The 12436-nt window shown below is 43.4% G+C and overlaps 1 protein-coding gene across 2 annotated transcripts in view; it reads left to right on the top strand.

Moving 5' to 3' along the window:
* bmf1 (BCL2 modifying factor 1) overlaps window positions 1–12436 on the top strand; it is a 78308-nt gene that overhangs the window by 3190 nt on the left and 62682 nt on the right. The gene's annotated exons all lie outside the window — the stretch shown is intronic.

Here is a 12436-nt window from a genome sequence, read left to right as displayed (position 1 = left end):
AACGAATACAAATAAATACATCTAAAAATGAGAGGTACTACATTCATTGGCACACAGATGAGTGACTTTATTCCATTCACAGTTTACTTTACCGCACAGCGCTATGTAATCAAAATTACATCTGTGAGCTCAGTATAGTGATGAGTCACTTCGACACGGCGCCCACCGAACGGGCAAGGGCACAAGATGGCGGTAGGGCACAGGTTTTCTCATATTTGGCACTGGTTGCTAAGTGACAAAAGAAGAGGTAGCCTGGTGCCTACGCCCGCTGGTTTGGATGTAAAGTGGCCGCAGCTCGGCTTTATGTATTTATCACTGTGACGTGATACAAGTGAAGCATGAGTGGCGATGCTACATTTTATTTGAAGCTTTCAATCGACTTGACTTCGGGTTTCACTGTAGTGCTCCACCTAAATCTCTTGCTGTTTTTACTCTGAAATCAATCCGCTACCATCCCCCCTCTTGGAAGGGGCCATCTCAAGAGAGCGGCCCTGAGCCACCGCGTGTTGTCGCCAGCCTCCGCGGCACGGCGCTGTGCCGTTTTGCCACAGTGGCACGTAAACAATGAACGGGTTGGTTGACAGTGCACTGCTCAGCGCTAAAAGGCCTTTTGAGTTCAAGATCACGATTGAAGACATCAAACATTCATTCTTAAAAGTTTCCCGGTTCCAAAAAAAAAGGGTCCATTTAATCCTTTCATCACATTGCACACATGACTGATTGCAGTTACTCATCATCACTGAGTTGTTCTTAAGTAAAGCATGCATGGAGATGGGAGTCAAAACGAGAGGACTAATTGGAGAAAGGAATGACAGCATGGATGCATGCAGCTCGGCCTGAGTCACATCATGATTCCCATCAGGGCCGCGATCATCGCCATGATTTTATTATAATGCAGCAGCATGTGTTTTTTGTTTACGAACAAGTTGGGAGTACGTAATCTGCTCAGTGTATCACTGCAGCTCCACTTCAAGAGGAAAGGCTCTTCTTAGAGAAACAACTCTGACAATGAGCTTGGCAGCCGAGACGGGACAGCTTGACTTTGTTTAATGCATAGCAGGCGGTTTTCCTTCTTTGCGCCGAGTGGTTTACACTGAAACATTTCTAAACACTTGTACCGCCAGTGTGTGTTGCCAGGTTTGCAGGAGCACTTGATGTGTCATGTATTTCTTCTTTTCAGTCACGATTGCTACTTGTTATCAACTGCTGAACTCTCTACCTGAAAAGAGGCCCGACATAGTTCGGATTTATTTGGACAGCAGACAGGACGTTGTCCCACTGAGGGCCTTCAGCCTTACTGTCTGTTAATGTAAGAGCAGATTATGCAGATGCAGAGTAGTGTCTAATATTGTCGTGCACGAGTCCACAGTTGAGACGGTGGAACATTTCAATCACCTTGTTTGCCTTGAAAACTTGGTGGGGAAAAAGAGTGACCGACAATAAAACGTCGTTATTTGTCAGTGATGTGATGGTTGTCATTCAAGTCTTGGAAGCTTTTATTCCTATGTCGGGTGTCCCATCTTTGCATCAGTGATTGGAAGCCAAGTTTTTTTTAAATTGCTTTCATCATAATACCAATGCTTTAAAGCAAGTTGATTGCGAAGGGTGTAGAAGAAACAAAAACCCAAAACATTTGTGTGTGTGTGTGTGTACACACACACACACCCACACACACACACACACACACACACACACGCATGCATGCGTCCGCGCTGTATGACTTCGGGCTAGTGACTGAAGACGTAGTGGTACACTGGACCGCGTTGCGACGTGGGGCCTGTTTGTACTCAATGACAGTGTGAACGTGAGTGAGAATGGCTGTCTTGTCTCTCTGTCTACATCAGTCGATGTGTGAAGTGCCTTCCGCCAAAAGTCAACTTGGATTTACTTCCACTTCTTTGTGATCCTTAACATTTGATAACAAGCGACGGATGGATGGATTGACAGTGGCTTATTTGTGTTGCCATTTTTGTCTCACCCTTTCCTCTCCCAAAGAGAACGGGCCTGAGAAAGGAGGCGGGACACCGTACAAAATCCAGAACATCTTATCTTTGCTCTCCTCTTTGTTTTCTTACCCTCTTCTGCACCTAAAAGTCTTCCAGGAAAAGTGTGTCTTAAATTTTCCTGTCCTTCTTAAAAAAACACACACACACACACACACACACACACACGCGCGCGCGCGCACAAACACATTTCTGGTAGCAATAAGTCGGCCTTATCTCCTGTCAGCACTTATGATGGTGAAACACTTTTGGAGACAGCGTTGGAGGGAACTTGCCGATAAAACTTTTTTTTTTTCCACATTAGCAATGACAACACATCGATGTAAATTGTGCTGTCAAGTGAAGCTCAGGAAATTAGAGCGTATTGAGAGATGGCGGTTTGCTCGTTTTGGCTTGCCAGAACTATTACATTTTTTTTTTCTTTCAAAGTTCAACAGCCAACATGCCATAAACCGTTTATTTTTAGCTGAATAGACAGAACTCCTCTCAAAGCTAGGCTATTTGTCTAAAAGATGTGCTCGAAGAATAAAACTGCCGTCTTACGTTTTCATGGCAGCATAATGGAAGATACATTTTTTTCATTAATTCCGGAAAAGCCTGGTAAAGAAGTTTATTTGCGGTGAATCAGAGTGCAAGTATTAAGTTGACCTCCAAGTTGACATGAGTTATTTCTGAACGAGGCTACAACCCCAATTGCAAGAGGGTGTGCACACTTGTGCAAGCACATGATCACAGTTGTTTATTTTTATTTGCTCTTTCTAAAAGTGTTCAATCTTTTTCAATTGAGTTGTTCGGGTTCACGGTAATTTAACCATGGAAACGTTTTGGACAATTTTAACTCCATCTTTAATTGCCGTGCTGAGACTTTTCGTGATCCACTTTCGGTCTGTCTTTCCAAAATAAAAGCAACGAAGTTTCGGCGTCAACACACACTGACCCATTCAAGCCGCTATAATATCTTCCCTTCAATAAAACACTGGATGTCATGAACAATGTTTGGTTAAATATGTGGCATCATTTGAAAAAGACGTTTCGAAACAAACTTTTTTGTTGTTGTTGAATGTAACCTTCAAATACTGTTGGACTTGAAATCTCTCACATTAAAGCAGTAAAACCGTTTGATCAACCCAAACAATAACGATAAAATGACGCAAAGGTTTTAGCCCACCATTTATTTGAATTCGCAATTTCACAGCAGGCATTTTGACTTAAACTTAAAAAACTAAAAAAGAAGGACTATTAGAGCACAATTACAGTATTTAAAAATGCAGATCTACACAAATCATTGTAGAGCTGCGATGTATGGGCAAAACAAGTGCAGGAATTAATTTCCGCCATTTGATCACTATGGCAACCCCCAGAATCATAATGGCCAATAATATCAGGGTAGGACAGCCATTTGTCATTCTTTTTGAACCAGGAAGTAGCGAAGGCCAGGGGTAATGTATGCTCTCCGTATGATTAAAAACAACGTATCATGTTTATGAAATAAAACCCTTGAACTAGATTGAGACTCATGGAGAAAAAAACAGTGCCAGATAATGGGTTAATCAGACCGGAATATTGAGCAATGTTCTGGCACAGCGTCCCCCCTGCCACTGCAGTGCTGACACTGGACAAACATCAGACAAAGATGTTTGCAAGATGACCTTGGAGAGATTGCCCCATGATATTCTTCTCTTCTGTGCTGGGATGTCCCGTGATGTTCCAGGAAAGAAAAGCTTGTCTGGGAGCTGTTGTACTCCAAAGCACAGATGGTCCCCCTCGTCCCCTCGTCCCCTTCTCCATCCCCTCCATCTGCAGGCCAAACTTCCCTCTCCTCCACCTCGCCCTCTCCTCGCATCCACTCCTCCCGTTTCAAACACTCTTTTCTTATCGCGGCCTTCGCGACTGCTTCCCATCATCCTTCTCGCTACGCGCTCCAAAAGCAGGGGCCTCGGGTGAGGTGCCTGCTTCTCATTCCCCGTCGGAGCCATCCCAACTGGGCCGCAGCCTAATGAATCATTTCCTCAGAGATACAGTGAGAAAATCACTTTCAGAATCCGAAGAAAGTGAGCTGATGTACCATGAAAGCCCGTGTGCCCTCTCTTCTTTACTTTGCGGTAGAGCCAGTTTGTACACACACGCACACCCAAAAACAAATCAACAAGGAGAGGACGGCTAAGCCTCCCAAAAGCCACAAACTTGAATTGTTTTAAAAAAAAAAAAAAAAAATCCATTTCAACATATGCACGTCAGATGTGTCTGCCATCCGTCAGTTTACTCTCTGTCACTTTTTCTTTGCGCAAAAGGCAGCGCAAAAGGCAAGGCAAATTTATTTGTAGAGCACGATTCATGCACGAGGCAATTCACACAAGTTAAAAAAAAAACTATGAACAATAATTAATTAACTCTTTCATTCCACAAGACGTACTTGTGCATCTTTTTAAAATTAGGCCCCGCCTACCAAGGCCGTACTTGTACGTCTGTCTTTTTTTTTGCGTCATAGAGAGGCAGAGGGTCTGATGCAATCTGTGAATGAGAATAAGCCATTTGCATTGTAAATCGTGTAAAAAGGTGACCAGTAGGTGGCAGTGGTCCCTCACCTGCTTGAAATGCATGCTTTTACAAAAAGCTCTTTTTCTCCGTTTTTTGCCCAGGAATCGCCATTTTCATGAAACTTAGCCATTTTGTAATGCCGATTGCTGAAGAAAGGAAAGAGATCGAAACAATTTTTTTTTCTGCTGAAAGAAGAGAGTCCACTTTATTTTGGTAGGCTCCATGTTTATATAGCATTAGAACCAAATATTCTGTGGGCCTTGCAAGATCAGTCAAAATCCAGTAAAACGCTGGGATTGAGGGGGTTGCTCCAGTGAAATTGGCTGGGATTCAATGAGTTAAAGTAAAAGTGAGGAGTGCAGATTTTCAGTTGTAGCATTCACAGCCGAACAGAACCATTTCCGGCCTTAAACATTGTCAGAGCAGAGGCCTCTCTGTTCCAGACTTGAGCTTCACGCAACGGAAACGCAGCCTCACTGTGTTTGGTTCTGACTCTGGGCACCAGCAGAAGAAACTGAATCTGAGGTACTCAGTGTCCCGGATGGTTCATATGGGACCAACATGTCTGAGATAAACTTTGGTGCTACGCCGGGAGTCTATTCTCCAACCAACAGAAAGCCTGTGCAGAGACCTGAGCATAGGACCGAGATGGTCGAACTTGCTCGTTCTAGTCGGGAACCGAGCGACAGCGCTCTGGTCTCAGCTCGTTTCGAGAGTCCTGCGAGAATGCTAGAACAATAGTTAAGCTAGCTCAAGACATGGATAAACGCCCCCTTGCCCTCACAAATCTGGTTTCTTTCGATAAAGCTTTGATTCCGTCTCTATTTCCGAGGTTCCGAGATTCTATTTCCGAGGTGCAAGGCTGATGACGTTACTGATTGAACGTAGCCGTTCAAAGCCACGCCGAGCGTATCATTGTGCAAACACCCTGCCACTCATCATGGAGTATGGAGCCGTTTATGCAATCAGTCACACTGCTCCGTTTGAACCTCCAAAACGGACTCGTACAAACATCCATGCTCAGCCTGCTCTCTGTCACGTACCATCCCTCTGGCTTTGCGGACCTCCCTGCTGCAACAAGCTGTGTGACTTGGCAGTGCTTTGCCTCGCGCTGGAAACACAGCACGCAGTTGTCCGTGCGTGCTGGTGGGCGAGCGCGTGGGCGAGTGCGTGTAAGAAAAGAAGGGAGAAATCCGAACGGGAGATGCTGAACGCATTCTGCACGATATTAAATGTGCGCAGCATGTTTGGGTTCAGGGTTGAGGGGGTGGGGGGGAGAATTACACGTCAGGAGATTACATCATGTAATTACAAAATGTGTGTAGCCGTGATCCGTTGTATTATAATTTTAATTACGTTTGGAAAAATTGCCACAAAAACTCAAGGATTATCAACAGTGGTGGCTTGAGGAGTTTAAATCAGGAGGAACGCTGTAAACACACGCGTGTGCATGCGCGCACACACATTCACACACACACACAATTTATTTACGTACACTCTGAGGTTGTAACGGCGGTGACCATTTCAGAGCATTTATTCAAAATGAATTAAAAAAAGTAATCAAAATGTAATCAAATATAATCAGTCAGATTATTTTGGCCATAGCAATTGGAATAGTTACATTTTCAACAAGGCAACTTGTAATTGTAACCACTTCCATGTCCAAAGTAATCTTCCCAACTCTTGTTTGTGTTTATGTTCAGCGCCATTAAACAGGTGGCTCCATGTCGCTGTGCAACCAGACAGAGGAACTGCAACACAATTCCCAGCGCCCAACCTGGCGTCTTAGTTTTGTCTCGAGCTGTATGCAAATGAGTCCCCTCCACCACCCTCGACTGGATTTGAACTCTTACTTTTCCCTTATCGCCACCCTCCCAATCCCCCCCATTGGCTGTTTGACTTGGCGGCTTGCCCTGGGTTAGCGCGCACTTTTTTGGTCCCCCCAGTTACGCTCATTTTGAGAGGATTATTTTTCTTTCATGCATGCTCTGCTTCCCTGTATGTAGTCCTTCTATTTAGACCCCAGTCCACACACACACCTCCACCCCATCCCCTGGTTCCCCGAGCACCCAGTGAGTTGAATTGAATGCCAGGTGAGTGAATGAGTCGGATTCGTCACTTGGAAAACTTTGTTTCCCTTTTGCACTTATCTGAGAGGAATGTGAGATGCTGCAACCACCCCAGCATCAGAACGGCTTTAATCGCGCCATTCATTGAGGCCAGCGGATATTCTGAAAGATAAGGAATTTGGCCAATCAAATAAACAATCCAGCAAAGGGAACGCAGGTCTTGAAAGTTGTTTATTCGTATCTTCTTTTACTGGGCCATTCAAGTCAGGCGGTAGCCCCAATACCCAAAATAAAAACGTGGCTGAAATGTAATCTTCTCCTGCCATTGAAGGTTGCCTGACCTAAATAACTTTTCCTCCCTGTTCTTCAAAATTACTGTGTAGTTTTTTTAATGGTGTCAAATTCATTTCACAATGTGTGCTTGCCAAAGTCTGCATAATTTATTTTATTTTGATGTAATTCATGTCATTGCGTCATCAAGAGCGCAATACTCAGTCATTTATAAAAGTAGCATTCATTTGGCGTTTGAAATATTTATTAAGATATATAATAACATGGCATGTCAGAGGTACAATATGACATTTTCTGAACCGCATATTCGCGGCATTTTACGTTTTGTGTGGCTGACAAAGGTGGGTCTAATGTTTTATTATTAAAATAAGAGTACGGTGCTGGTATATCAGGGAAAAAAAAAATCAGTGACATTTGACGTCCAACGAGTAGTAGCACTCTACACCTTGCAAATGGATCAAAATTTACTTTGTGTGTGGAATTCTCTCCCTCACCACCCATTCACTTGTATTTTTTTCAACTCAGCTGTACAAAGGTCAAAAGATTTGATACACATTCAGTCCTCGTTTTCCATTCCAACACATCGCTGTCCAAAATTCAACCCGAGTGCAGTCGCAGAAACATCACGGCTTTGTCCCGCAGTGCCACCAATGCAGCCAGTCATTTTGCTGGCTCTGTCAAGTAGGCGTCAGTGTCGAAGCATTTAATGCGGTAATCACTTGCAAATGTGTGACTGTATTGGAATGTATCACAGATCCGATGAAAGCTCACTTCCCTTTTCGCATACACAATTAAACAGATTGGTTCGCTACATAAATCAGTGCCCGGGGACCTAACTGAAAGTCGTAATGATGTGTTATGACATATAAAGGACTATCATTTGATTGAGTTTGACTGCTCGTAGGCAAGATGATTGGTGGTAATTTTTTGTATATTATCGTTTTATTTTGGTTTTGGAGTTGTTGTTGGCTAGGCGGCGCGACTGGAAACAAGGCCGATGATGAGGACAGTGAGTGTGAACAAAAAAAAAAAACAAAAAAAAGTGGTGTTGGAGGCAAACCACGGAAGCTGAGGGCACTGCTGAGTCATTGCAGACAGCGTTTCTGTCCGACTGATTTTGCGCAAATGTGAAGACAGTGAAAACAAACAACACTTTAAAAGAACAACAAAAGCCAAATTAACTTTTCTTGAAAAAAAAAAAACAGTTATGAACCATCCACCCATCCATCCATTTTCTGATCCACAGTTATGAATTAATAGATTTCAATGGTCTTCTGCTGACTTAAGAGTCCATGTTATGAAGACATCCATCCATACATTTTCTAATCCGCTCATCCTCACAAGGGTCGCGGGTGTGCTGGAGCCTGTCCCAGCTGTCTTCGGGCAGTAGAAAGCGGACACCCTGAACTGGTTGCCAGCCAATCGCAGGGCACACATTGACGAACAACCATCCGCGCTCACACTCACATCTAGGGACAATTTAGAGTGTTCCATGAACCTGCCATGCATGCTTTTGGAATGCGGGAGTAAATTGGAGTACCCGGAGAAAACCCGCACAGGCATGGGGAGAACATGCAAACTCCACACAGGAAGGCCGGAGCCAGAATCGAACCCACGACCTCTGCACTGTGAGGCCGACGAGCTAACCAGTCGTCCACCGCGTTGCCCCTATGAAGACAGTTCTTTGTTTCCAGTAAAATGATTGTGTGCGATTTTTGCATTCATCAATGTTTCATGGAGAGCCTGTAAAAAAATCTCAATATTTTTCAGCCGTTCTATTAACATTATGGAACTGGATATGGCTAGACTGTAGCCTTGAGTGTTTTTCCTGTGAAATGATACCTCGTTCTTCATCTTCACAATCCGAGCTCACTTTTGATCATCAGTCATAAATCAGCGACGGACTGCATGCAACGGCCTTTTCGTGCAGTATTGCGTGAATTGAGGAGAAGGTGTGATGGCCGCATGGGAACGAACCAAATGAGTGCTATGGGATGCGAGCGCCAGAATTTCATTGTTTCCAGAGTTCCCACCTCTTTGCAGGTTGAGCAGAAAGTGCTGTTTTCTCAGCTGCTCTGTTCGGTAGGACACAGGCAAGCTCATAAAACGTTTCTATGTCCAGAGTGAGAATACAGCAACTATGTATTTGTCAGCGATCCGTGTCGTGATGATTCCTCATGTCAGTACACTGACGCTAAAACTCAAATCAGTTCAAAATGCTATGATTCTTTTTGTCGTTTTACTAACATATGAACACCAGGCCAGTGATCTCCGTGCCCATGATTGTCTGGCGACCAGTCCAGATGTGCACCCCTCCTCTCACCCAAAGCTGGGATAGGCTTTAGCTCACCCCACCGCCCTCATGAGGACAAGCACTGTAGAAATAGATGGATGGTTTGCAGGACATTTAGCTCTCCTTTTCCCAACTGAGCCATAACATCATTTCTCTGCTGTTTTTTTTCTCTTTTTTCCTTCCTTGTCCCTCCTTGGAATGATCGCATGTCCCAGGAATAACACATAGCGTCCAAATTTAGGAGCTCTTGTCATGATTTTGAAAAAGTGGCTGCATGGGGATTAAGAATCTGGAAGTGAGTCATGACTCTATTCAGGTTAAAGTTCGGATCAAGATTATTGTGAAGAATGTCCTTGTTGCTGTTACCATTCGAGCGTCTCGATCGGCACCGTGACATCAAACAACAACAAAGCTGTTGCCAGACACCATGTAGACCAGCAGATATTTGTGAAAAAAAATATAAGCCTAAAAAATGTTTACTGTTACATGCAGTTGTTTCTTTATACAGAACAAAAAATTGTCATTGAATTTTTTTTTTAACTTACCTTTAATTAGTATCGGTTTATTTACAAAAAAGACATTGTTAATGCATCAAAATAGCATAGCGAAATATCGTATAAAAATCGCCTTTATCATATCAAATATCGTGTCAAATCGTCACGCCTTATATCGATACATATCATATTGGTTAAAAAAAAAAAGTTTTGTTACAACTCTAGTTTGTTCCTACCACTGTGATTTTGCGTGTCTAAGTGTCTGACGTGTTTCTCCACACTGATATTCATGTAGTCCCATCTCACATCTGCGCTTGAAGATATTGGCTGAGTCTCATTTTTGAGGTGCTATCTTGGACTCATTCTGTCAAACTAACAACAATGCCGGCAACAAGATTTCCAGTGTGTGCAAAGTTTATGTATTTCTTAGGACTCAAAAGCTGGTGGACGCCCCTTATAAATTCTGTTGGGCCAAATCCAGAAGCTAAATGGGGAAATGGGGGCAAAGTGGATCGAACTATTGTTGGCTGCAGCTCCTGGCAGCATGTTGACCATTGTGATGCTGAAAGATGGGATGGAGATTAGGTTAGAGAGAGTGAGAGAAAATGCAGAATGTCTTATTTTTGCTGGCAGAGGAGAGAACGGCTACCTTGGAGGCGCTTCTCAGCAGAGGCCCATACGTCTCCGTTCCTGGCAGACAACGCGGCAGGGGGTGGGAGTGAGTGTGGGAGGAGTAAAGGGGAAAGAGGAGGGAGGGTTGTGGTGGTATGTCACGATGCTTGTGCTCCTGGAGAGTCAGCCAAAGTCCAGCACTGGCTTCATGGTTTCTCCCGCCAATGTGATGCTGGTTTGGAGAATTGGAGCAGACATCCCGACTCCCGTTTTTTTTTTTTTTTTTTTGGGGGGGGGGGGCGTGAGAGAGGAGTTTGTGGATGTCTCTTGTTTCACCAGCGTCACTGGCTGACAAATCCAAAGAAGCAACAGTCTGTCACTGCTGTACTTTGTTTGGAGCTCCATCTGCCCCCAGAATGACCTACCGTAAACATTATCCCACCGCAAATTGAGCAATGTAGTGGAACGCGACTGAATTGGACAAATAAATAAAAAATAATTTATTTTTTCAGTACATAATATTGCAATTGACCCTCACACACATCACCAACTCGCTGCAGCAGAAAAACTGTGACCCCTGGAGTTCTTATATTTTGTGGCCCTACATACAGTATACACTTGCAGCTATTTATTATTATTATTATTTTTATTATTTTTAATGAAAGCACAAACAATTTGCTGTGAATGTCAAGGATGAAAGGGGATTGCCTCGACAGCTATGTTATAATAATAGAAAGAGAGGAAACTGGCAATGCTAAAAGGAGAGAGTGCGGATATTTAAGAGGCCCTTGACAATGATCATCCCATTCGCAGATAGCGCTTGTGTATTTTGGCGATAGAGAACTTTCATGCTACGTTTTACAGGTACATATATAAACTAAAATTATTGTATCGACACGCACACACACTTATGCACGCGCGCGCACGCACACATTCTGATCTGACAACAGTGTGACATAGAGTGACCCACTAAATACGGTAATACACGGTAAATGCAAGCCCTGCTACAAAAACGTCCGTCTCCACGATCACTGAAATGTTTTGGAGAAGTAATCCAACAAAATGTCCATGTCGACGGAAGGCCAAAATATGGAATAATAAACATTTGTAAAAATTCCCATGCTTGTGTAGTCTTGGCCATAGTTAGATTGATGCATAGACATACAGTACAGTATGTTCCATTCTCAACCTGTACAACACAAGCACCCATTCACACTGACAGAAATAGGGAGCCCATTGTTGTTTCTGTAATCAAGTCTATGCTAACTGCTGTGCAACATGCACCTGAACGTCTTCGCGGTGTTGCTCTCTGGGGGTCTGGCACAGGCCCAACTAACTGCAGATTAGAATGCTATGAAGTCACCCGTCACAGGTTGGGATGCTGATGTGAATTTATTGTTGTCATTCATCATGCTGTTAACAACTCAATCCAAAATCTAAGTGGTTGGTGCTGATGATCTGGTTGCAATAAATAAGTGTGACAGTCAAGCTAGTTTTGCCTATGACACATATTGGCAATTCATGGCTTTGACGTGTCATATTTTTCCTTTGGCTTACTTTGGGTGGACGCAATAAAGCCGTATAAATAGTGGAAGCATGATCAACTTTGGTGTCTCCTCAGTTTTTCCCTCGGAGGATTAGAGCTGGGCTTCTCACAATGGTGGAGAGTAGAAGCCGAGCCAAGGCCTCGAATGCAGCCAGGCCGACTAAGCGTTGTCTTCAAACCCTTGCATCCATCATCCCTATAAGCCCACTTCATCCTCACTGTGTTATTCCTTATGATCCACACCTCCGCTCCAGCTCAAGTGGCCTTCTGAGACGCACTGCGTGCATCCTTCGTTCCCATTTTAATGCTCTCACCAACATGGAATCGCGGATCAACTTTCTTTGTGCAAAATGCAAATATTTACTGAAACAACAATTTCGATTTTTAATTTTACATTAACATTTTTTCACTTGGAGCAGTTATTCAAACTTGGAGCACATTTTATTATTTTAGAGCAACGTAACATCCGCTGTGACGTGGTGCCGGACAATTAATCTCGCGATTAAAAAATGAATTCCGTTAAAATTGATTCAAATTAATGCAGATAATAACACATTAAACTGACAGCACTTATATATATATATATATAT

The sequence above is a fragment of the Hippocampus comes genome, unplaced genomic scaffold, assembly GCF_001891065.2.
Source record: "Hippocampus comes isolate QL1 unplaced genomic scaffold, H_comes_QL1_v1.1 scaffold43, whole genome shotgun sequence".
Classification (NCBI taxonomy): Eukaryota; Metazoa; Chordata; class Actinopteri; order Syngnathiformes; family Syngnathidae; genus Hippocampus; species Hippocampus comes.
The sequence above is the reverse complement of the archived record's forward strand: the minus strand, read 5'-3'. Positions and strand labels throughout refer to the sequence as shown.